Source organism: Perna viridis, chromosome 13, assembly GCF_037379345.1.
Source record: "Perna viridis isolate PV_CMFRI_1.1 ecotype Kerala chromosome 13, ASM3737934v1, whole genome shotgun sequence".
Taxonomy (NCBI): domain Eukaryota; kingdom Metazoa; phylum Mollusca; class Bivalvia; order Mytilida; family Mytilidae; genus Perna; species Perna viridis.
In genome coordinates this window covers 7,761,349-7,786,480 of record NC_142457.1, presented here as the reverse complement: position 1 = coordinate 7,786,480, position 25,132 = coordinate 7,761,349, and positions in this window count along the sequence as shown.

The following is a 25,132-nucleotide window of genomic DNA, read 5'->3' as shown; positions in this document are numbered from 1 at the left end:
TGTCGCCAGGAAATAAACTGAAGCATTTTTTTTATATTTTTTAGCTACTTTTTATACCTCGTTCAGATAAAAATCTTTTTTTTATTCTACGCACTTCTTCTTTCTTCGTTTTATGCTGCATTGGTGATAAACAATAATCACCTGTCATAATGAAGCGTGATTCTGCTATAAACACAGAGACAAGTCAAATGCAGTAACATAATAGAACACACCACATCATTTATCTGCTAGTCTTTTATAATTTTCTGTCCAAAAAAAGAAAAAAATGATAAATAATCCATTACTGGTAAAAAAATGTATGTGATAAACAGAATATGTACAGCCATTTTAATATTGCCCTTGTTGTCAGCCTTTGATTAATATCGTCTTTGACCCACCGATATCAAGATCTCGGGTTGAAAAAGAAGGGCAATTAACAAGGCCATGTTTTAATATTTGTAAATTTTCATTGTAAAGTAATAGGGAAATATTGATTCATAATTTTCTGTCAATGCTTGAGAAAAAAGAAGAGAAAATATGGCTAAAATTTAGAAAATTACTTTTCTCCAAATTATTTGACCCCATCCCCTTTTCCTATAGTATTAAAAAGATTCAGTGCCTAACCTGGATACAGTGTTGGACTTAAATTTTCCTTGGGTTGTAAAAGAAGTCTTCAAATATTGTCATTTTTAATATAAAAAGCGAATTATGAAAGAAGCTAAAAAATGGTCTAAGGGAGGTAATTCAAGGAAGTTTTCACTTCACATCAAATCAAAGTACTCATGTACTACATCAATTTATATCGATCGTTTGAATTTTTACGCCTCAGACAATCGTAAAATTTCAAAAATACGGTATAAAAGAAAAGTTTGGGGAACGAATTCAAACGTTTCTTAACACTGACAAACTTATTATTCTAAATGGTGATTATCATATTGATATCTTTGATTTATTTTTAAATTAATCATTCTGATTAGGAAGGGCATTTAAAAAAACGCACACACCAAAATTCACGATGCATCGTCGCAGTGCACTAGTTTGCGTCATATTCGGGTTTGATGCCGGTTTACATAAAACACCTTGATAAATGAACACAAACTCTTTGAAATATTGCATATTGTAATTGAACTACAAGACGTAATACCACCATTTCATGTCTCCATTACTTTCTATATTAAATTCAGCTATTCATAAGGCTCATAGTAAATTTTACATGAGTACAGATTGTGCTGCAGGGGTTTCATTATGATGGGCACCCTTTATTTTAAATCTTATAAAAATATCAACATACCTTTGAGTTGCTCATAAAAGTAGACATAAGAGGATGAAAAACTATGACGCGTTGAACAAATCTGTTTTCACCACGCAGATCATTCATCATTGAAATAAACATGTCCTAATATGCATGTCCCTCTCAACTAGCTACAATTCTCAGTTGTTACGCTTTATAGCCCTAGTGCTACAAGTTATCGCATAGACACCTATGTGTCATGTAAAAGCGCTTAGTTCCTCGGCACCTAGTTCCAGAGACACATGCATTAGATTGATTATTTATAAAGCAATATCACCCCCACACACACACACACACACACACACACACACTGACATAATTTCCGGGAAATGCATTTCGAAATTCCTATGCCATCGTCTAAGCAAAGTTTTATTTTTATTTTCATATCCGGGCTTCTGGTGTCACGAGGCGGTAACCGTAATAAAAATACCCGATACAATGGGTGAAACATCAGGGTGGTTTTGGGGGGGTTATACGACCCTTTTGTTAAAAGACTGGCAAAATGAGCGGCCCATAATGGCCTGGAACAGAACGTGTATTCCCTGCCTGGAACCTCTTTCTTTATACAAGTTTCTTGTTCGGAACCACTGCCACATTTTTTGTAAATACTTAGTGTGTGGATCCGCCAGGGCCTGCATGAAATCTATGAAAACAGCTCTTCCAATTGGTACTCAGCATACCTCTTTATATTTCATTTCTATGAACGATGCCTATTTATGATCTCGCATGGTTTTCATTTCTAGTTGAAGTTCAAAAGGTTTATTATGCGTCTTCAAGGATTTATATATTTAACACCTTGGCGCCTTTAACTAAAAATAAATAATTTATAGGCAATTTGAATATATCGACAGTGGACGATTGGTTTATTCGGGTAAACGCAAAGAAATAAACAGGTACTGATAAGAGGTTAGATGTCAACTACTTTTAATTGAATCATTGTCAATTCAAACCAAATTAATCAGCATATTTAGTTACTAGAAAAAAAGGGCTAGGCTTGTCTTAAAAAAGAGGGTTAAGCTGGCCTTAAAAAAGAGGGTTAGGCTGGTCTTAAAAAAGGAGGGTAAGGCTGGTGTTAAAAAAAAGGAGGGTTAGGCTGGTCCTGAAATAAAAAGGTTAGGCTGGTCTAAATAAAGAGCGTAAGACTAGTCTAAAAAAAAGGTTTGGCTGGTCTTAAAAAAGAGGGTCTAAATATATTTTAGAATACTCAAGAGGTCAATCTGGTCTTACGTTTGTCTGTAGAAAGGGTGAGTCGAAATCCATTCTGGAAGATTGAAGAGAAGAAATTCTATGGTAGGTCTTAAGTTGCTGAATATACCGATGATGATAAATTGCCATAATCTCAAACAGCCCCATGCACATAGTACTGGAAGATGATATATACACAGTCAAGATGAACATGGAACAATTGAGATGAAAGCAGACTTTGATTCCATGTGACAAATTCTTCAACGCCACTAAAGATACAAATGTCCTGAAAAAGAAGAACAAGAATAAGAACGCTGTACTTCCATGCATAAAACAAGTGAACGAATGACCTTAATATCTAATACTAAACACTGTGATCACTGAACTAGTGACCTTAATATTTAATATAGAACACTAATAAATTACGTTGAAATTTTGAGTTTTACATCTAAAACAGAACACTTAAACCTGTCTTAACTGAACCTGAATAACCTGAATACCTGTCTATAACAGACACTTTTTAATATAAAGAACCTTAGTGAGTGCGCTAATATACCCCACACATCCACAAATATGACTCTCAAATTATAGAGTAATAAAGGGAACTAAGGTTATAGTGGTAATCAAAAGAATGTAATCCAGGGACAAAGACCAGACATGGAAAACAGATATACACAACAAAGAACATAAAGTAACTTAAATCATACACACAAAGTAACAAAAGAAAATGAGCAACTCAGACTCCACTAAAAACTGGGAGCATGGACCAGGTGCACCGGTAGGGTAAGTGTATTCTGCTTTTCTAGAAACACCCGCTGAGTTGCTCATAAAAAGTCAAGTCCGGGGTAGACAAACGAGGAAAGGAAAACTATAACCCTTTGAATAAATCAGTTTTCATGGAGCAGATGGATACACCATAACGATCCACGAGTTCATGATGACGACCATAAAAGTATTTGAAAAGAAAAGAACGTTCAAGGGCCTTAGTTCATAGAAAATCTCAATATAACATGAACTTGATCTGTAATTTATCATGATACATTGTAAACACAAATACCAAACATCAGCCCAATATCTGAGAGTTTTGAGAAAACAAGTCCTGAAAACTGTTGATTTAAAAGAAATTGCTAATTCTAAGGCCTGTAATTTTGGTGAAAGTCAGCGGAGCAGAACAAAATCTACAGATACTCATCATGGTAGACTTACATACCAAATGCCAGCTCAATATCTGTAAGCATTTAGAAAAAAAGTCCCAAAGACTTTTATTTTTAAAAATTTGCTCAGTCCAAGGCAAGTAATTTTGGTAAAAATCAGCAAAACAAAACGTAAACATGATCTATTTATCATGATGGTAGTCTAACATACAAAAAATCAGCTTAATGTCTGCAAGTGTTTAGAAAAAAAGTCTGGAAGACTGACAGGTAAAAATATCATACCCTTCACAACTTCGTTGCATGGGGTATCAATATCATCATATCTGGTTAACTGTACCAAACAACTGTCTATAGGTAACTAATTTTGAAATCTAAATTCTGTTTATACACTAAACTAATTAACAAGAGGTATAAACACTACCTCCAAACTCAACGTAACACAGACAGACAGACTAGCATGAGATGCACATGACTAATTAACAAAATGAATTAAAACTACATTCAAACCTAACGTGTAACAGACAGACAGACAGCCATGAGATCACTGTACACACTTGACCAATTAATTAAATGTATACAAAAACAACCTACAAACAATAAGTGTGACAGACAGACACAGGGCTCAAGCTACCTAAGAAAAACAGGGAGAAGTGGGGATGAACAGGGAGAAGTGAATGTGTACGCGCATCTTTTACTAATGCTTTTTAGAATTACACGTGTTATATGTTACTTACATGCACACAATATTTGCAAGCATTTTCTTATATTCATTTTCTTTTATTGAAATAAATTCCTTTTTAAGCTACATATGTAAGTAACTAAATATTTTGGACAAAATGAAATCAGCCTGAATGATCGACTGTATCGTATTCATCAAATTGAATTTCTAATCTATACCTCTACTCCTTACCTCTAACCTATACCTCTACCCCTTACCAAATTTATTACAGCAAAATTAATAATGATTGAGCAAAGCAAAGCTTCTTGCATTGCAGTACTGTCCTATTTTTTTTTTGTCTTTTTTAGCACCTCTGGAATAGAAAATTTCAGGCAGTGACATTCTGTTGGAATTTTCATTTTGTTGTTTTTTTCATGATCCCACTTAACCCTTAATGATTACTTGTTCAAAATATCTTTTGTAAGGTGATCAAGAGTATTAATAATCATGTAAAAAAAATATTCTTTACGAAACGCTTCGGGTCTGTTTCTACCGAATTATCAATTGAGATGAATTTAACTTTAGTCCAAAAGAACCCGCATGACAAATTTGCATGTATCGTAACGAAATGTGAACGATAAAACATGAATTATCATAGGCTGAAACATAGAATGGTCATTGCGTATCCTGTCTTAAACATCTGAAACATTTGTTTGTTTGTTTGTTTGTTGGGGTTTAACGTTCGAGCAGCAATATTTCAGCAATATTCTGACGATGAACATGAAATTGATGATAAAATAAACATGAAATGATGATGAAATGAAAAAGGGATGGGACACAAGGACAATGGGGTCGACAAATTTTGATTGCCACTGGAAATAGGGAGAGATGGGTAGGGTCGGGCAATTTAGCCTCCTGTGGCGGAGCCCTATGGTTCCTACTCCGGGAAAATACCATAGTAAAGTTCTTTAACGTGCAAGGAATGTGGCATCTTTCCCAACACGGTGCACCACTATGGTTTGCAGTCAGATTTTCCGTATTATAGCCTGACAAACCCAGCATATAACACGCCAGGGGTACCCCATTCCACCACCTGAGACACACATCCCAGTTGCTCTGTGGGCAGAGCGCTCTAGCCTCCGGCTAGGATTCTGAGCACTATTTAGTCGCCTTTTACGACAAGCTTAGCGCTGCTGCAGGCCTATTCCTTTAACACCCGGACCTGCACGGGGCAAAACGCTGATTAAAATACTTGCTTGTAACTGAAAATTCGATAGATTTCAAATTTTTTTTGTCTCGAACGGGCGCCATTTTTGTTTGAATTGTTATCTGAAGGGTACTGTCTAAAATGTGTAACAAGTGTAACCCGTATCTGTACCAACTTTTCCCCGTACCCAAATGATGTTTTGCTAAAGTATTCATTCTTACGGTATGTTAAGGACTGAGAATTGCATGAAATGTGGAAAAGTCCGTTTCAATTCATTTCTAATCAAGAAAATGATGAATATTTTTTTCTAATATTTCTTGTTTAAACGGTTTTCTGAAGTCAAAAGGTCTAAAATGTGTACGGTTTTCTAAAATCATTAAGAGTTTAAAACTTTACTTTGAATGATTTGGATAAAGTTTTGAAAGATTTGGTATTGTTTAAAAAAAAGTGATTGAGGTTGAATTCTGTAGCGTATCTAGCGTCAATCCACATACCAGCAATGAATGGATACAATCTTATCTAGAATGAAAAACAGTCTCTTATACAGTCTGGTGCGATTTTATTTTAACACCAATGAAAATTTTGATAATATCATGATGTTCTAATGTAAACTTTGCATTAAAATTGTACAGATAACAAAAATACCGGACTCTGATTTTGGGAATGGGAATTTCCGGCTACCCATTTTAGATCTCTTGAAAAGAGAAAATCGAATAAAAATCTTTTTTGTTTTCGACAAACATTTAAATAAATATTAAATCAGCCTAACCACCATATTTTTTTGTAAATACGTACCAACTTTTAGTTGGAAATATTATGTAATAATGAAGAAATTGACAAAATATTATTTGGGTACGGGGAAAAGTTGGTACGGGTACGGGTTACACATTTTAGATCATACCCATCGAAAAAGAGATAACTCTGGTCAAAATACAACTATACAAATACAAACTGATCATGGTTGATGTCTGAAAATAAGAGGGCGACTCCATTTCGCTTTTGGTGTCGTCTGAGGCGAAGTGAGCGACACCAGGGCGACTATTTTGCCTGAATCACCCAGTAGCATGAGCCCTGAGACAGCCTGACATGATACCACTATTTACATTCAACTATAAACATGAGTCATCAACATACCACCAAACCTAACATGCAACAGACATACAACCAAACTGACATGAAATCACTGACTGACAGACACGAGACCACTATACATACTTGACAAATTAACAAGAGCCATAGAGCTATAATAATATAAAGTGTGACAGACGGACAGACAGACAGACAAGAAATCACTATACATACTTGACAAATTAACAAGAACCATAGAGGAATAATAACCTAACGTGCGACAGAAAGACAGACACGAGATCACTATACATACCTGACAAAATAACGAGAGCCATAGAGGTATAATAACCTAAGGTAAAACAGACAGACAGACAGACAGACACGAGACCACTATATGCACTTGACAAATTAACAACGAGTCATAGCGGTATAATAACCTAAGATACAACAGACAGACAGACAGACAGACAGACAGACAGACATGAGATCACTATATATACTTGACAAATTAACAAGAGCTATAGAGGTATAATAATATAAAGTGTGACAGACAGACAGAAAGACAGACACGAAATCACTATATGCACTTGACAAATTAACAACGAGTCATAGCGGTATAATAACCTAAGATACAACAGACAGACAGACAGACAGACATGAGATCACTATATATACTTGACAAATTAACAAGAGCTATAGAGGTATAATAACATAAAGTGTGACAGACAGACAGAAAGACAGACACGAAATCACTATATATACTTGACAAATTAACAAGAGCAACAGAGGTATAGTAACCTAACGTGCAACAGACAGACAGACAGACACAAGATCACTAAACATACTTGACAAATTAGCAAGAGCCATAGAGGTATAATATCCTAACGTGAAACAGACAGACAGACAGACACGAGATCACTATACATACTTGACAAGTTAACAAGAGCCATAGAGCTATAATAATATAAAGTGTGACAGACGGACAGACAGACAGACAAGATATCACTATACATACTTGACAAATTAACAAGAACCATAGAGGTATAATAACCTAACGTGCGACAGACAGACAGACACGGGATCACTATGCATGCTTGACAAAATAACAAGAGCCATAGAGGTATAGTAACCTAAGATACAACAGACAGACAGACAGACATGAGATCACTATACACACTTGACAAATTAACAAGAGCTATAGAGGTATAAAAACTAAATGGACCTCCAAAAATAACAGATCTCTCTGAAAATTTCTGCACATGCAAAATTTATCATGCTGAACTACACCAACACATTTGACCTAAACCTGATTGACATCAGAATCTTGGTCTCAAAGGAAAAGATTTTAAAAAAAGAGTAACAGATAGCAGAGGAGGAAGACGAATGATGACAAACGGCATGTGATGACATAAGCTCACATGATCAAGGTAAGCTAAAAATATGTCCTTTTCAGGCAAATATCATACCAAATTTTGTTTGGAAACCATACAACAAAAAGATTTCAAGAAGTGAGCAGATGGTAATACCCACCACAACAATGGCATAACTGATCTGACAGGAAGCTGCAATGTTAGAAATGCTGACCGGTTCAAGAAGTCATTTCCATGGTGAAAAGGTACTAGTTTTGTAAGTTCATCAGATGAAGACATAATACCATCACTCTTCTGAAAATAGACAATTTTGAAAAGATAATATTGCTCAAGTTCTCAAGATGATACTTAGTGGAGACACATATAACAGTAAAATAAATGTACCACAAGACACGTTATACAGGTGTCCATTGTTCCTATACATGTGAGAGACTGCTGAAAACTTTTCACCATAGCAAAAACATGGAAGACAGGCTCCATTCTGCATTACAAAAGAACAACAAAAGACCTGGCACGACAACCACGGCAAGACATGAGGTGCTGCAAATAAATGATTCAGAATCTACAAAGTGATCAAGAGGGAGTTCACTTACAACAGGAGATGTGATAGGAACAGTTATATGAAGCAGCAAGAAACATCTAGTTTACAAAAATCATCACAAAAAGAGACCAGACTTCCTATATAGGGACAACTAAATCCTGTACCTGTGTTGCAAATGTAAATCTACTGAAGTGGGGAGTATACTCACAATAGAAGGTATGAGAGGAACAGTAATATCAGGCAGCAAGAAATATCTGGTACACAAAGATCACCACAAAAAGAGACCGGACTACATATTAGGGGACAACTAGATCCTGTACCAACTCTGCTAATGTAAATGTTTGATGAAAGAAATAAAAAATGACAGATATATAAAGTTAACAAATAAATGAACACCTTTGCAAAATGTTTATAAATAAAGGAGGTAGACCTAGGGTAAGGGACATCTCATGAAATCAGTGATATGTTGGTATTATATTCAATTTCACCAAAGCCTCTCAAGCCTTTGTTTGAAGCAGAAAAAAATGAATCCAAGTTAATTAGATGCTTACATAAGATTGAGGTAAAATGCTAAATACAAACGTTCCAAAGATTTTTAAGAGTTGTGTCCCTTACTCTAGGTCTACCTCCTTAAACCAAAGTACTTCTAAAATTTGTAAATCATTACCTGGCATCTTCCTTTCTGCTCTTTTTATAGAGTACAAATTCGTAAGGTAAAACATGTTCATCCTGGGGGGTTAAGTTTCAAGTGTGAAAGGTCCACGACTTTTTTTGCATACTCAATGAGTACTATTGAGTACCATTATAAGGACTTCATCCTCTATGATTTACAGTTTGAAAAGGTATGATTTCCAAAGTCTTAGGTATAATGTAGCACATTATATTCTATATGGTCATGCAATGGTGGGCTACAAAGCATAATATTAAAGCATAGACCCCATTACCATACAAGAGTGGTAGTACTTAGAGAGCAAGGCTCAAATGGGGACCTATGTTTTCAAGGCATATTGAAATTGATAGCTAGCTTTTCATATTCACCTGTCACTTGAACATTTCTATGTAGATTCTGTTGATTGTGATTTATCCATATTTTCAAGCATTTCAGGAAGAGAATATTTGACCAATCAAGTTTACCTTGCCTGGTGCTTGACCTGACAGTAGTAATAGCCTGCAGGTAGGCATTCAGACTCATTATTTTGTTTCCTTGCCAACCATTCATAATTCAACCTCTCATATGAAACAGGCTCGGCAGAGAAACAGTGCATGACTACCAATTTTATATTATAGTCTGTCTCAGCCAGGGATCAAAGCCATGAACTGCCTCACTCATTTAAGGATTAGGAGTTGTTTATTTACATACACAAATGTAGGTCATGATAATTATGTCACTGACACCTTTGTTCTCAATTGCACTTTCACATAATTTCTCGAGTTGTTTTGTATTTCAGAAAGCTACCCTGTACCCAATTAAGGAGACATTAAATGGGTAATACCATATTCCAGGGAATATACCACCTAGATAAGATTAAGTGAGAATTATTTAATGAAATCCTTGCATGTTTTAAATTGGTTTACAGTGGCAGATCCAGGATTTCTTATTAGGAGGGGGCACGAAGATAATTTTTTTAGGTTAATTTTTTGAAATATTCTTCTAGATTGGGTGCAATGTAGATATCTTTTGTGGTAAAATCAGGGAAAAATTAAAGTTTCAACCTAACTCCGCCTAAATCTACCCCTAACAACCAATACTTTGCAAATTCTAGGGGGGGAATGAACGCCTGCCATGCCCCAGCCTAAATCTGCCCCTGATTTAAAATTCCACAATAGTTCAAGATAAGTCGATATCCCCTTGACTTTTTTTACTTTAAGGACATAAACCATAAATTTATATCTTTTTCGGTTCTAATTATACAATATGATTATAATCAGCTGTTATGATAAGCTACACTGCATTAAACTCTACTATAAAATGTCAATATGGGTCTTGGTTGAGTGGTGCAAGAATTCCCACAACAATGTTATACCTTGGACTTGCCCCAAATAGACAAATGCAAGTATACAACAAACTGGGCATTATGCTACACCCCTCTCATGCATGCATATATAAATTGTATCTCAGTGTTAACAATATATGTAGCTAGCAGTTAACCAAATTAAAATCCCTTGAATTTTGAATCTGTCAATAAATTAAGAAGACATTTAAATAAGAGTTAGCATCCTTATTTAAGACATCATACAATGAAGTTGTATTTTACTGAATGTTCACTTAACATACAAGTATTAATAGTAACCATGTATATCAATGTGATGCAGTTAAATTTACAAAACACAGAACAAATGGCCCATATCGTACTGAAAACCCTGGGACTTTGTGTCCAAGACCGCTCATCAGTACCAGATGTATTAAAATAGTATTTTCTATATTATGAACTAAATAGAAGTATTCATTAAAAGAGCAATGTGTTTGCATAGATTATTATTTGGTCTCTACATTTCAGTTTTTAAAAGAACCATGTGAAATGCAGCTACATGTATTAAATGCACATCTCAAGAGAAATGTTTAACTGAAAATGGAAGTTTAGTTGCTCAGAACCTAGCTGTGAAAAGTCATTCACAAAGTAGTTTCCTCTTGAAAACACAGTGATGGTCGAAAACTTTGTTCACCATGGAGAAACTAGCACTACCAATATTGCAATGTACATATGTAGTTGTTGGCAAGTACCTTGTGCAGACTCAATAACCTATAACCAGTCAAATGTATTAGACAATTAGTCTAAGGAGAATAATTACAATTCACAGAAAACAAAAACATAACTGGATTGGGCCCTCATCAGACAAAGATGTTAAACAGTATGTGATATACATGAACATGTATTTGAGGAAAGAGAAACCTCTGGTAGTCAGCAAATTCTGTGAAATTATTTATTACAAATTATCAATGGCTGTGATTAGTGTGGGAGACATACATTTTGCCCAAATGATTGGATTTTTGTGCAGAAAGTGAAGAGTCTCTTAGCTTATTGCCCTTTAAAGATGATGGAGACTTCCAGTAAAGTCCCAAACAAACAGAGTGGAATTGTCTATGAAAACCAAGAAAAATAAAGATCTGAGTGAGATTTATAAACTAGCACACTACACTGTATATAAAGTAACTAAACATATGTTAACTGTGAATTTGTATGAGTGACTTGAAAGAAATTAAAAAAATCAAAATGTAAACAGTTTTAAAAATCGATATTTGTGTATTTATCTACACTTGCAAAACCAGCTTGAAAAATGGAAATTTAGATGTAAATAATACGACCATAACAGGCAGTTTTACAGACAGTGTAGGTCTGTTTTATTATCCCCCCCCCTTTTGAAAAGCATGAGTATACATGTATATTGATTCATTCTGTGTGTCCGTCCATTTGCTACTCCTCAGAAAACTAATAAATGGAATTAATGAGGTTCCCACAAATTCTTCATCATATTTGAATGTTTCATTTCGCATTTTCAAAAATAAGTGAGCTTTTCTCAAAGTATTACTAATCTGTAGTATGATCTGTAATACATGTAATAAAGATGTGATTTTACATCAACTCAAAAAACTAAATAATTTTCATAATAAGGGTTTCTCTACTATAGATGAAAAAAAAACATTATTTCAACCCTGAAAACTTTTTTTCTTGATGCAGACCATATATAATACATGTACAACTTGAACATGAACACGTATGAGGTTATTGAAGTAAAAACACAAGCGTACATACAAAACAATTTCAGTCACATTCATGTAAGTTATTATATTTTACTGTTTGTTGTGTTTTAGGCTGAAAGATTTGCTAATTCCTTGAAATGTAGTTTTAAATTAAGATATACAAAATGTGTGTGAAAACTTATGTTTACAATACATTTGGAACAAGGTATTGTTTGAATTTGGAATTATTTTGGAATTAAGAAAATGACCAAAAATAAAATTTATAAAACTACATGTAACCCTTACTAAGGGGGTAAGTCATGCCTGCATGTCTAAGGGGTAGGGTAAGTAGGATAACAAAAGTCAAGGAAACTTGCTAACCCCACTTAATCATGACGGGATGACTAACCTCCTTAGTAGGAGTAAGTTTTATCAATATTTTGTTTCACTTATTTTATTAAATCCAAAATAATTCCAAATTCAAATAATACCTTGTTTTTATTCAAATTGTCTCCCCTTTGAAAGAGAGAAGACATAATTTCACTGAAGTTTAGAGGAGTTGTCAACAACAAAGAAATAAAATCTTGTGGTGTTATTTTCACAAGATGCTATTTTCAACCCAAATGTTCTTGTTTTGCATTTAGCAGAAATTGAAATTCATCCATGTATATGGGAGTACATGTAACAAACCCTCCCCCTTTTTTCATTTAATTTAAACATTTTAAGTAAGCTAACTTACATTGTATTTGAATTGTTGTATTGAATAAAAATAAATGAAAAAAAACTGTAAATGAGCACCAATATAATAAAAAACTGCATTTTATATAAGATATGCAGCTATGCTTTTCAAGTGAGATAACCCTTTCTTCAGTAATTTTTATTGCTTTTTTTAAATATGCAATTTTAAAATTTATGAAAAAGTACTTAATCCTCAAAATCTGAATAAAACCTTGATATAATGTGAAAAGTAAGTTAAATCTGTTATTTAGAAACTATTGAGAATGAAAACGAGGCATCCATTCTGTTTTTTTTAATGTTGTTTGAAGATTGGCACTATTTGGTAGTTTTTCAATTTGGAAAATTCATCCTACATCAAGAGTTATTTCCTTAAAAGTTTAATTTAAAATTTGTTATATTTTTGTTCAGGCATAAAGATATTTGACACTTTTATATAGTTATAACATTTTATTGCCTTGTTTTTCATCAGGAGCACTTCAACATGGTGTTGAAATTAGGTGATTTTTAAGTATTTTCATGAATTTCAGGGGCCAAAAAGGGGGACGTAGAGATGGTTCTTATTTAACCTTTTATTACTGACAAAAATAAAAATTGAAATGTTACCCAAGCTTTGATTCATTTAGGTACTATTTGGTATAAATTTGGTGAAATTCTGTATACCTTGATGTATTGACCTCTGCCAGGGTCTATCATAGAATGACAGTTAAAAAAAACAAAAAAGGAAACAGGCAACTGTCCATAGTGTGAAACAAATCGTAATAAACTGATCTACTCACACACTAAATACTAAAAGCCCATATCAAAAGAGAAAAAAGTTAATGCTCTGACACAAGGTTGTCACCTAAATATAGGAATTTGACCTTGAGATCAAAGTTCACATCATAGGCCACTATCCATTTCACACAACACATTATATTTAGGTGATCTACCCAAATACCAAATATCAAAAGCCCACATTGGAATACAAAAGTTACAGCCTGGACATGACTTTGTCACCAAACAAAAAGGAATATGACCATGAGGTCAAAGTTCAAGGTCAAATGCCACTATCCATAGTATGCCACAAAATATTTACAACCTGAACACGAGTTTTTACAGACAGATGCAGGCACAGACAGACGGACAGAGTGATCAATACATGTCGACCACCACTTTTCATTGCAGGACCTTAATCAAAGTGATAGCAGTCATGTGCCTTAACAAAACAGAAAACAATCATGTTGAATTGTGCATTTAAGGAGCATAAGATGAAAAGTCACGTTGTGATGGTACATGTATCTTAATGCATGTGGCATTTCCCACAACAGCCCCAAAGAGGCAGGAGTTGAATTTTACTTAGGAAATTGGCTTGAATGGACAATTTTGTAAGCATTTCATATTCCTTGAGTATTCTGCCTATACAAGTCTTGCCATGTATTGTGTTGCGTTTGTCTATATAAAAGCAGACTGAAGGGTGGGAGGAAAAGGAGGCCAGAGGGGAAAAATTAGTTAGAATAAACCTTCCACAAGGCTAGAAAAACCCCGAGACGGCATGCACTGTACAACAGCAGACCTTATTCTGGTGTGGGACTCATACCATTCCAACAAGATAACCAGAACTTCTTCACTATTCTATCAGGCCTAAATGCATTTGTGTAGCTAGCAAGATCTTCTACACATTCTAACAAGCAAGCCAAATTATTTACATCATTAAAACAAGCTATCCAGGTCATTTTTACTGTTCCAACAAGCTAACAATGTCTTCCACACCATTCAAACAAGCTATCCATGTCATTTCTGTTCAAACAAGCCAGCAGGTCATTAACATCATTCCGACAAGCTAGCCAGGTCTTCTACACCATTCAAAAAGATAGCCAAGTCATTGTTATCATCCCAAAAAGCCAGGTCATTTACATAGTTCTAACGAGCTTAAGCAAGGTCATTTATGACATTCTAACAAATAAGACATGTCATTTACACTGTTTTAACAACCCAACTATCGGGTAACTAAACCGTTCAAATAAGCTAGCCAGGTCACTAAAACCGTTCAAAAAAATTAGCCAGGTCACTTAAACCGTTCAAATAAGCTAGCCAGGTCACTAAAACCGTTCAAAAAAATTAGCCAGGTCACTTAAACCGTTCAAATAAGCTAGCCAGGTCACTTAAAGTGTTCAAAAAAATTAGCCAGGTCACTTAAACCGTTCAAATAAGCTAGCCAGGTCACTTAAAGTGTTAAAAAAAATAGCCCGGTCACTTAAACCGTTCAAATAAGCTAGCCAGGTCACTTAAACAGTTGAAATAAGCTAGCCAGCTCACTTAAACCATTCAAATAAGCTAGACAGGTCTCACTTAAACCGTTCAAATAAGCTAGCCAGTCTCATTAATCCGTTCAAATCAGCTAGCCAGGTCACTAAAACCGTTCAAATAAGCAAGTCAGGTTACTTCTACTCCCTCTGGCAATGTTACTTAAAATATAATATAGTTGATATGGTTAACTAAGATGAGCTATGTTCAGAAAATTATACACTATATGTTACACTCCTTGAAACGTTCACATTTCACATTTTAACGTTCAATCATTGTTTTTCACTTTCTGTACTGTATGTTGTTTTCAATATAGATTATAAATAGTTTCTTTTTCTATTGTTGCAAGGATAAAATATACATGTACATGTAAATGTTGTCTTTTACAGTTTGGGATTTTAAAACAAAAATAGATCAAGACAGAAATTTCCAAATTTCTGTCAACAGGAAGTGGGTGTCCCACAGGTTAAACAGAAGTGGATGTCCCACAGGCCTGAAATCAGATCCTATCAAGTGTTAGCGTTACAAAAATCATTTCCCCGCCCTTACTACCAACATTCACTATACTGTAACTATTTTCACTATGTAATATTCAGCCAAAAATCAAATAAGTCAGACTTTGCTCGCATATACCTGATAAAGTCATTGCCCTTCATATTAACTTATGGGCCTTTGCCTTTTAGTCCTTCTAAATAATGGACCGTCAAGCCAAAACTTATACTCTTGATTTGAACAATGTACTACCCACACTACTTCGGCTGTGAGGTACATGAAGGTAAAATAATTATGCCGTCTATTTTGTTGTTGTTGTAGAAAACATGGCTTCTGAATGATTACAAATATGTAGCAGTCTTTGTAAGAATCCTACAAATTCTGTAAAATATGATTTACCCCACAAAGTCTACATATTTTTATTTTTGTTATTCTTGTATAATTTTGAATCTTGGGAGCAGCGATTATCGGCGCCACCTACTGGTTTCTTTATATATAAAGAATAAACTCGAACAATAGAAGACCCCATCTATATGTACTTTGTATGTACTATCTAGGGGAGATCACAACTGTGGTCTTATGAAAGTGATAAATACAGGAGTTATTCTTCTTTGTACACTCTTACTGAACCATAGCGCCTATCAATTTTTACTTGTTCTGTCACCCTAATTCTAAGAAGTTTTTGGGTTGTTATCATTAGTCACCCTTTTTAATGTGTAAAGGACTAAAACCCTGTATAATTGCTTTTAGTGTTATAATTAGTCACCCTCATAAAGCTTCATATCTATATGGTACCGTGAATGACATTTTAATCGTTGTTTTAATGTATATATACGGCTAAACTTAAATACTCTTTAATATACAAGGAAGGGCGATGGGGACGCCGAAGTACGATGGTCGCGCTGATCTGCGATGGTTAACGCTGAAGTACGTTGGATGAATGCGCAAAAGAGCGTTGGTATACCCCATTCAACGTCGCCACAAAATTTTACGTGTATAAGTGCGTACTATGTTCTAGAGATTCTAACAAAATGAAAGGAAAGCCATAAAAGTAGCTGATATATTGTTGCCTGTATAAAAAAAATGTAGCATGCATAATTTTGAGTGTTAACATTACATGTATTTAATGCAGTATCAAAACTTAAAAAATACGGTACGTTACTCGAGGTAATTCGAGAAACAAAAACTGTAGCAACGGGTTTCAAATGTTAGCGGATACTGAAAGTCGTATTTCATGCATCTTGAAAACTATAATAGATATATATGTAATTAAAAGATTGAACAGGACACTTTTGTTATCGTTGCATGAAAAATGTAGCTTTTTCATCAATTTGATTTCATGGATTTTTACCTTTAGAACAATTAAGATATGGTTTCACAACGAATCATGGAGCATATTCTATAGTTGAAAGGCGAAATAGAAACTGCAATATACGAGTTGAAAGAGAGTATTAGAATGTCGAAGACACAACTTAAATTCCGGTGGACCAGACTATTCATATTACGTACAATCCGTTAATCCATCAAATCTAGACCTCTGTAGCATCAAGCATTCTTTGATAACCTTAGCCATAGTGTATAGGATGACACACACGCAGAGAAAAAAAAACGCCGTCTTTTACTGCATTACATTTGTATTTGCAAATTCTATAGGTGCTATCGATCAGATGTGATTTACGGTTTCAACGGGAAAAAATCTAAATGATAGTCAAAACATTTCAGCGAAGCAAAAAAAAAAAAAAAACGCACTTCATCGTAGTGGCCAACGCATTTCCGCGTTGTTATTGGCTATCTTGTCTCTCCATCGCAGTTCAGCGTGATCATAAACGCACTTTGGCGTACAACCATCTCACTTCGGCGCGACCATCGTACCTCCGCGTCCCATCGCTGTTCCGAGTCTTACACATTTAAGGGTGTTATTATTAATCACCCTTGGTGCAAATGTAAACAAAAGATGGAAAACCTCATTTGTGCCGTGTTTGAAATATAAGAACACAGCACTGAAAATATTATATATAATTTAAGTAACATCGAAATAAACACTTTTAAAACCCAATCTGAATACGTATTAACCATAATGGAGGTACACAACAATACAAGCCAAACCAAGTTATTTTCACATGTAATCCCAGAAAACACACAACTTTGTGCCAACGTTGGGGATTGTTCGTGACAACGTAATATCGTGAAAATACGTCGTCACAACGTACACAACACAAGCCAAACCAAGTTATTTTCACATGTAATCCCAGCAAACCCACAACGTTGTGCCGACGTTGGGGATTGGTCATGGCAACATAATATCGTGAAAATACGTCGTCACAACGTTCACAACACAAGCCAAACCAAGTTATTTTCACATGTAATCCCAGAAAACACACAACGTTGTGCCGACGTTGGGGATTGGTCATGGCAACATAATATCGTGAAAATACGTCGTCACAACGTTCACAACACAAGCCAAACCAAGTTATTTTCACATGTAATCTCAGCAAACACACAACGTCTTGCCGACGTTTGGTCATGACAACGTAATGTCGAAAAAATACGTCGCACAACGTACACAACAACACAAACCAAACCAGGTTATTTTCATATGTAATCCCAGCAAACACAGAACGTTTTGCCGACGTTTGCGATTGGTCGTGACAACGTCATATCGTGAAAATACGTTGTCACAACGTACACAACATCACAAGCCAAACCAAGTTATTTTCACATGTAATAGCCCGAAGAAGTTTACCGAATTAAGTTTGATAACAACAGAAGGATTTTCCATGTTTCCACAGTTTTATGTACTCATTCGTGACATTGTATGCATAAGTATCTTTGCATTCATTTAATTAGTAAGAGGGAAAATAAAGATAGTCTACTCTCCCAAATACATGCTTTGATATCAGTCAATACAATTAAAATATAATGCATGTACTTGTTACTATTTACGTCATTTGTAAGTGTTCATACTATTGTAAGTGTGATTTTAAAGTCATCCATATTGTTTACTGTACACTGTGAAGATGAAAAACAACGACTGCCAATCTACAAAAGGCAACTAAGTACATCACCATCTGTCCACATCAGACCTGGTCAAACCTAACGATAGGTGGCAAGCCCCTCTCTACCGAACAGTTAATACCTCTGCATTGTGTACTTAAATAAGCGTAAAATATCCAAGTTTTTACCTTTAAAAACTAAAATATTCCTAACTTTAAAAATACACAAAAGTTCAAAAAATTAATATTTATAGTTTTGAAAAGACCTCAAGAAGCCAAAATATACCAGTTCGTCATAATTTATCATGTTTCCAATATCAGGTGTGACATTAATATATATGTTATGTAATAAATCTTTCAGTTAATCATGTACTGATTTTAATTTCGTAAAAAAAAACAGGTGTGCTAAATCCTCAGTACAATACCAACACGCTTTACATGTATTCGTATCTACTTGACTAAATTTTGACTTAGCAAGTGTGAAAATTGCTCTATTAACCAGCCTATAAATCTGAACAAAGTCCCACCTGATTGGCTACTGAGTACACGTGTCTAAAACTGATTGACGGTAATTTCTCCGCCCACTTAACTTCAGAGGTCGTGTTTCGAAGAAGGTAGACATGACGAATTAGTAAATTTGTTTTGTTAACGCCGACAATATTCTGCCTACTGGAATTTCTGCATTATTTCCAAAGTAAAGTATTATTTGTGGAACGCAATTAGCATTGACCAGATGTTTATCTCGGAACTATGTTTTCCATTCATCAGGAATACAACGCAATATCTTGTTAAAAGCGGAGTCTATTGTGAGTGCTTTTTTCGTCTGGAAATCTACGTTGAATAATTTCTACTATCGCAGAAGTGAAAAATCCTGGAATGAATTCATAACACATATCCTTAATTTGAATTAAACCAGCTTGTGAAAAGACGTCAAAAACGAGCATCTTACCGTCGTGTGTTATATTTGGATTACAAAAAAATCGGGTTACTGTAGGCATGTTGAACTTTAATTTGAATTTACCGGGTAATGTAAGATCTCGTTTCAACCAGAAAAATAAAGTAGTTTTTTATTTTCTTAAACTTATCTCTCCAGTTAGGTCGTCACACGCATTTCGGTTTTTTATGGAAGCGGAAATCCGCCATAATTATGTTAACGCGCTTCTTTTAACTTTGTTACTAGCTCATTTGTTCTCTGTATTTTCTTTCTTTGTTAATCGAAGATTGTTTAAATGTTAATTCGTGAACTGCAGTTTTAGCACTGTAACTTGCAGTTTGTACATATCTTTCTTTGCTTAATGTCGTTTCTTTTTTCTGTTACGTTTTTCTTTTATATTTCAACAATTATTAATTTTTAAAATACTTCTTCTAACCCTGAAAGTCGTAGTTTTTCACTATCTTTTTTTGTTGAAAGTCTTAAAAACATTGGAGGTATTTTTCTATATAGAATTTTAATCAGTGTCACAACAGTAGTTTTATGAGCAGAAATCTTGTCAGGTCGAACTACATATAAATGTTTTTTTGTAATCTGCCTGAATTGGATTAACGATCTATAATCACCATTATTTGGCTCGTAAAACTTTCACACCTTATTAATCTAATTCATCATTAATCATGCAGGTAAATGGATTTTGGACCGCTTTGATGGACTCTATGATCCACACTTTGGTATAACAAAAATATATGAGAGCTATAATTTTATTTTGAAACAAGAGAATGAATGGCAGGAACTTGCCCGTTAACATGATTGTTCTCGGTTACCACTTTTTACAAAACTTTGAAAACTATGAGATTCTAAAAGGCTTGTCTAGGTAACAACATGTATCACCTAAAACGAGTTTTCTAGAGCAGCTCTTTCGAGTGACGATCAGTTATTCCTAAAAGAATCATTGCACCTTCGACATAATAGAATACATAAAAAAGAACCTCAAATCTATGAATGGTCTTCCTTAAATCAAGCGAAGCATGAGTTAGGGGATGAACAATGTGATGCAAGGCTGAGGAAAATTTATCAGAGACACCTCACGTACAGGAAAAAGTTGTCTCTCCTCCCAGAATCATCAATTCCCTCCAGCAGTAAGTAGCCATCATGCGCATGCACAGTAACCTAATCACTCCTGTACACATTCAGGGTGATTTTATTCTTCAAGGTAGAAGTGGTAAGTATTGTGTCACAACAGTTCCCAATGAATCATGTCATCTACAACAACATGCTTCCATATCCTAACAGCAAATCTCCGCAGAGGGTATGAACCTGTTGAAAAAAATAACCTTTGTCAGTCTTCACCTACTAGCAAATACAGCAGAAAGAAAACAAGTAAAAAGCTACTCCGGTATCAGGAAAAAAGTTACAATTTAATTTAGAGACAATCCAGGAAGATGACACTCTGAATGAAACACGTACATGTTTAGATGTCAGTCCAGATTTACCACATTCTTAACTTAACCTACATATGAAAGAAGGAAACTCGATTACAACGAAAAATATATCCAGGCAGACATTTTAACACAAAGCATAGCTTGAGTAAAAACTTTAAGACATGCATTCAATTTTAACAAAACAGTTTCCACAGAAATCTGGTTTTTAAGATACTTGCCTGGCACTACTTGGCTTCTCGTCAAAATCCCAGAAATTCATTAACGATCTAATTCAGTTGATTGTGGTTTATATGCGATTACAAACACGGTTGAATTCTGTATAAGTGGTTTTACTGGGGTCTTCATATTCAGTAAGAAGAAAAATATATGAAAGACCATTTGATTTCATGTTTGGAAAAGGGAGAATTATGGATGTGTCCTGAATCAATAATGGGTCAAGTAGATATGGTTCTAAATGTACAAAGATAAATAATATTTTTGTCATCTAAAATTCTGAAATAATGGTAAAATAAAAAAAAAACTGCAACTGTAGAAATGAATTGTAATTGTGGTAAGGCCCATGGTATTTAGTACATGGCAGGTTGTGACTATAAAAATGGAGTCAAGAGCTGTAGTGTTTGGAGACACAAATCTTGTGCAGATCTATGCTACGTATATTACATTAGTCAAATACCATAATGCTATGGTACAGAGGACAAATTCAATATAATTTGCATATATACATAATATGCATAAGAAATTAGTGTGCATGTATTGGAAGAAATAGTATTAAGTCAAATTCATGATGAATTTCTATATACATAAATTTAGAGAACTACCATTGAGACAACATCTTTATAATTTGTAGCATAAGTTTACATAAATTGCTGAGAACAGAAGGTGATGAGCTATTCATCAAAGCTTTAGATTTAATTATATTGGGTCTTTTAACAAATTCGTCTGCGAGAGGGATTATTTTCGGTCACTATCAAACGATGTGCACTTAAACAAATGATGGAAGTGATCCCCAAATATCTCCTGAATTACATAAATGATATTTTCTATTTTCTCTACTAATATTTTGCCGACGCCTACTTTCAATGGGAAAGTTCTAAATCTACAAAGAGTAATAATATTTTTGTCATCTAAAATTCTGAGATAATTTTCAATTCCAAAATCTTTTATGTGCAATCTATAATTCAGAGATTCAGGTGTGTTTTTCACTTTTGGGACCCAGGACTTTTGAAATTAGTCTGCATTATGTTCGTGTTGTTCGTTCCAAACAAAAGCCAACCACAATAATCCAGTATTGATTAATCTTTTTTATCCGGAATATTCTGTTGCCATATTTTTAAGAGCAAACTTAAATAAAACTGCAGGTAGCTTTTCAGATTTTCCAGTAACTAGTTTAAGCCAAACGTTAATGACCCTTGATTTGATTTTTATTTCCAATGGATATCTGCCTAGTATATGATTCGATTTGACTTTTCTACGTTTGCCTTTTTCGCTTTTGAAAAGCTAACTCTTCTTGACAACAATATTTTTAAATAATTAAAACTATCAACCGTATTAAGAGATGCATTATTGAACATTCAAACTTTAGACATCCTGCCTTTTGAAAAAAACAACAACTTTATTTTGCTAACATTAACTTTGTTTCCACAATGTGCAGTAGTCATAAGGTGCATCAAGTTGTTTTTATAGATCGGATTCTGATTCTGATAGTAACACTATGTCGTTGGAAAATAATACGATTTTAAAAATGAGAGAGTTCCATTTCAATTTCTTCTTTTAAAAGATTCAGTCCATGAATGTTACGATTCTTCAAAAAAGTCTTCTAAATCATTGACATATATTGAAAAGAGTATAGGTGACAAGTATTCTCCTTGTCTGGTATAGCACTTAAGACAGCCTTACTTAAGTAGCAGTTCGCCTAAAAATCATGCAGTGGGTGATTTATCGATGTCAGATGTTTTATCCAAATTGATTTTAAATCAGTTCGATATATTGGAAAAACAATAAATAAAATGAAGAAATGAAAAAAAATATTTTAACCGTTACAATAACAACGACCACTCCTTAGCAACCACCAATTAAGGGCCTAATAATCACAAAAAACAACACAATTTTAGTGTTATTTTATGTTTCTGATGGTAGAATTTTGTCAAACTACATAATTATATTAATGAAGTGTGTCTTAAAGAAAAGAATTTTCAATAAAGTACAAAGCAAACTTATTGGTGTAGATCTGGTTACCATAGCAACCAAAATTCTTAATTTTTGACATTTTGAAATATACGAAAAAAGACTTTGTTCAGACCCGTTTGTCAGCACTAGAAAGGAAATATTATCCAAATGTATGCATGGGTGTGTAGCAAGTACTCTCCATTGAAACTTATGAAAAATAAAAATATGTAGCTTATCTTTGTTTTTTCCTCATCTGTACCCGAATCACTACCCATAAAGTCTTTTCTTCATCTTAACGCTTTTCATACCAACACTGTCCAGACCATAACTTTTTTTTGTCTTTTGACCTAGACTTCTAATATTTGGTCTGTTGGTATATCCTTTGAGGGCAGAGTCAAATCACATACAAATTTTGGCATAATACGATACATAATTTTCTCTGTGGCAATACTTTTTGGTCTTTTTACTTTGATATCTGATCTTTGGCACTTAATTATATCACACCAAGGCAGAGAGTAATGTTTTAGGTAGATGACCTTTGACCTTGACATCTGACCCAAAGGTCAAATAACAAATAATAAAAATTATGGCATACAAAAGTTTGTCTTGGCCATAACGTTTTTTTTTTGTCTTTTTACCCAGATATATATTTAGTATGTACGTAAATCACATTAAGGTAGAGTGTAATGTTCTAGATAGGAAGACTTTTGACCTTGACCTCTGACTTTACGGTTAAATGACATACAAAAGTTTGGCAAAATACCATACAAAATGTTGCCTGGGCCATAATTATTTTGTCTTATCACTTAGATATCTGATATTTGGTATGGGGCTATATTTCATTAAGGCGAGGTGTCACTAGAGTGGTTGACATTTGAACTTGACCTTTGATCTCATGGACAAATAACATACCAAATTTTGACTTAGTGTTAATGAGGACGAATGTCGCAGGACTAATACTATTTTTTTTAAATTAATTTCTGTATGTTGAGAGAATTTAATTAGACCCCAGAATTATACTTCTTGTTTTTGTTGATCTTCCCTTAATATGATATCCCATTTCCATTTTTTGAACTCATGTTTAACTGAAATGCACATCTCCTTATCAAAATATCCCAGAATTACATTCTTTTGATTTCCGCTGGAATTTTGGTTCCCTTGATTCTTGTTAAAAAAAATGAACATGTAGATTCTTTTTTATAGAACATTTCAAAATGCTTTATAATTGTGATGTTTAAACATATTGTCACAATACTGTGACTTACTCAACATGGCATTTGGTGGCAGAAATTTAGATAGAACAATTTGAAATTCAATATTTATAACTATATTATAGAAATATTATAAATGGATAACTAGAGCTCAAAGAGAGACTGAATCGCTCACTTGGTTTCCATTTGCTTATTAGAAAATATTGACAATGAGACAGGCTGTAAAAATTAACTGAATAGTCAAATGCAAGAAATGCTTTTAGTAGCATTTTATGACTTGAACCAGAATTTTGCAAAGGCAACAGTTTTTGAATTATTTTTTTAAAAACTGTCTTCCGACCCCTATGTTCCGTTTTTTTTAAGTATAAGCAGCCATAAATATTTAAGTCATTTCGATCACAAATACACGAAAGAACTAATATGCTTTAATTCCATTAAATGATCTTAGATGGTATTAGAGAAGCTTTTCGAAGTTGTATATATATGTACATGTGAACAAAAATTGTTTCAGGAACAATACTCTTATATTAGTATACAAATCATTTCGAAAATTTTGGAATTGGTCTGTCGTATGATGTTTAGTTTTGATTTTTTTTTCAAATACAAGTATCAATTCTACATTCCTGTTTTGTGTTTATAGAAACAAACCATTTGTGTACACGGTTATCATTTTTTCACTATGATTTCCTTATCCTGCTTAAGCCCTTATATTAAATGGGCCCGTAATTGTCTAAAGCCAGA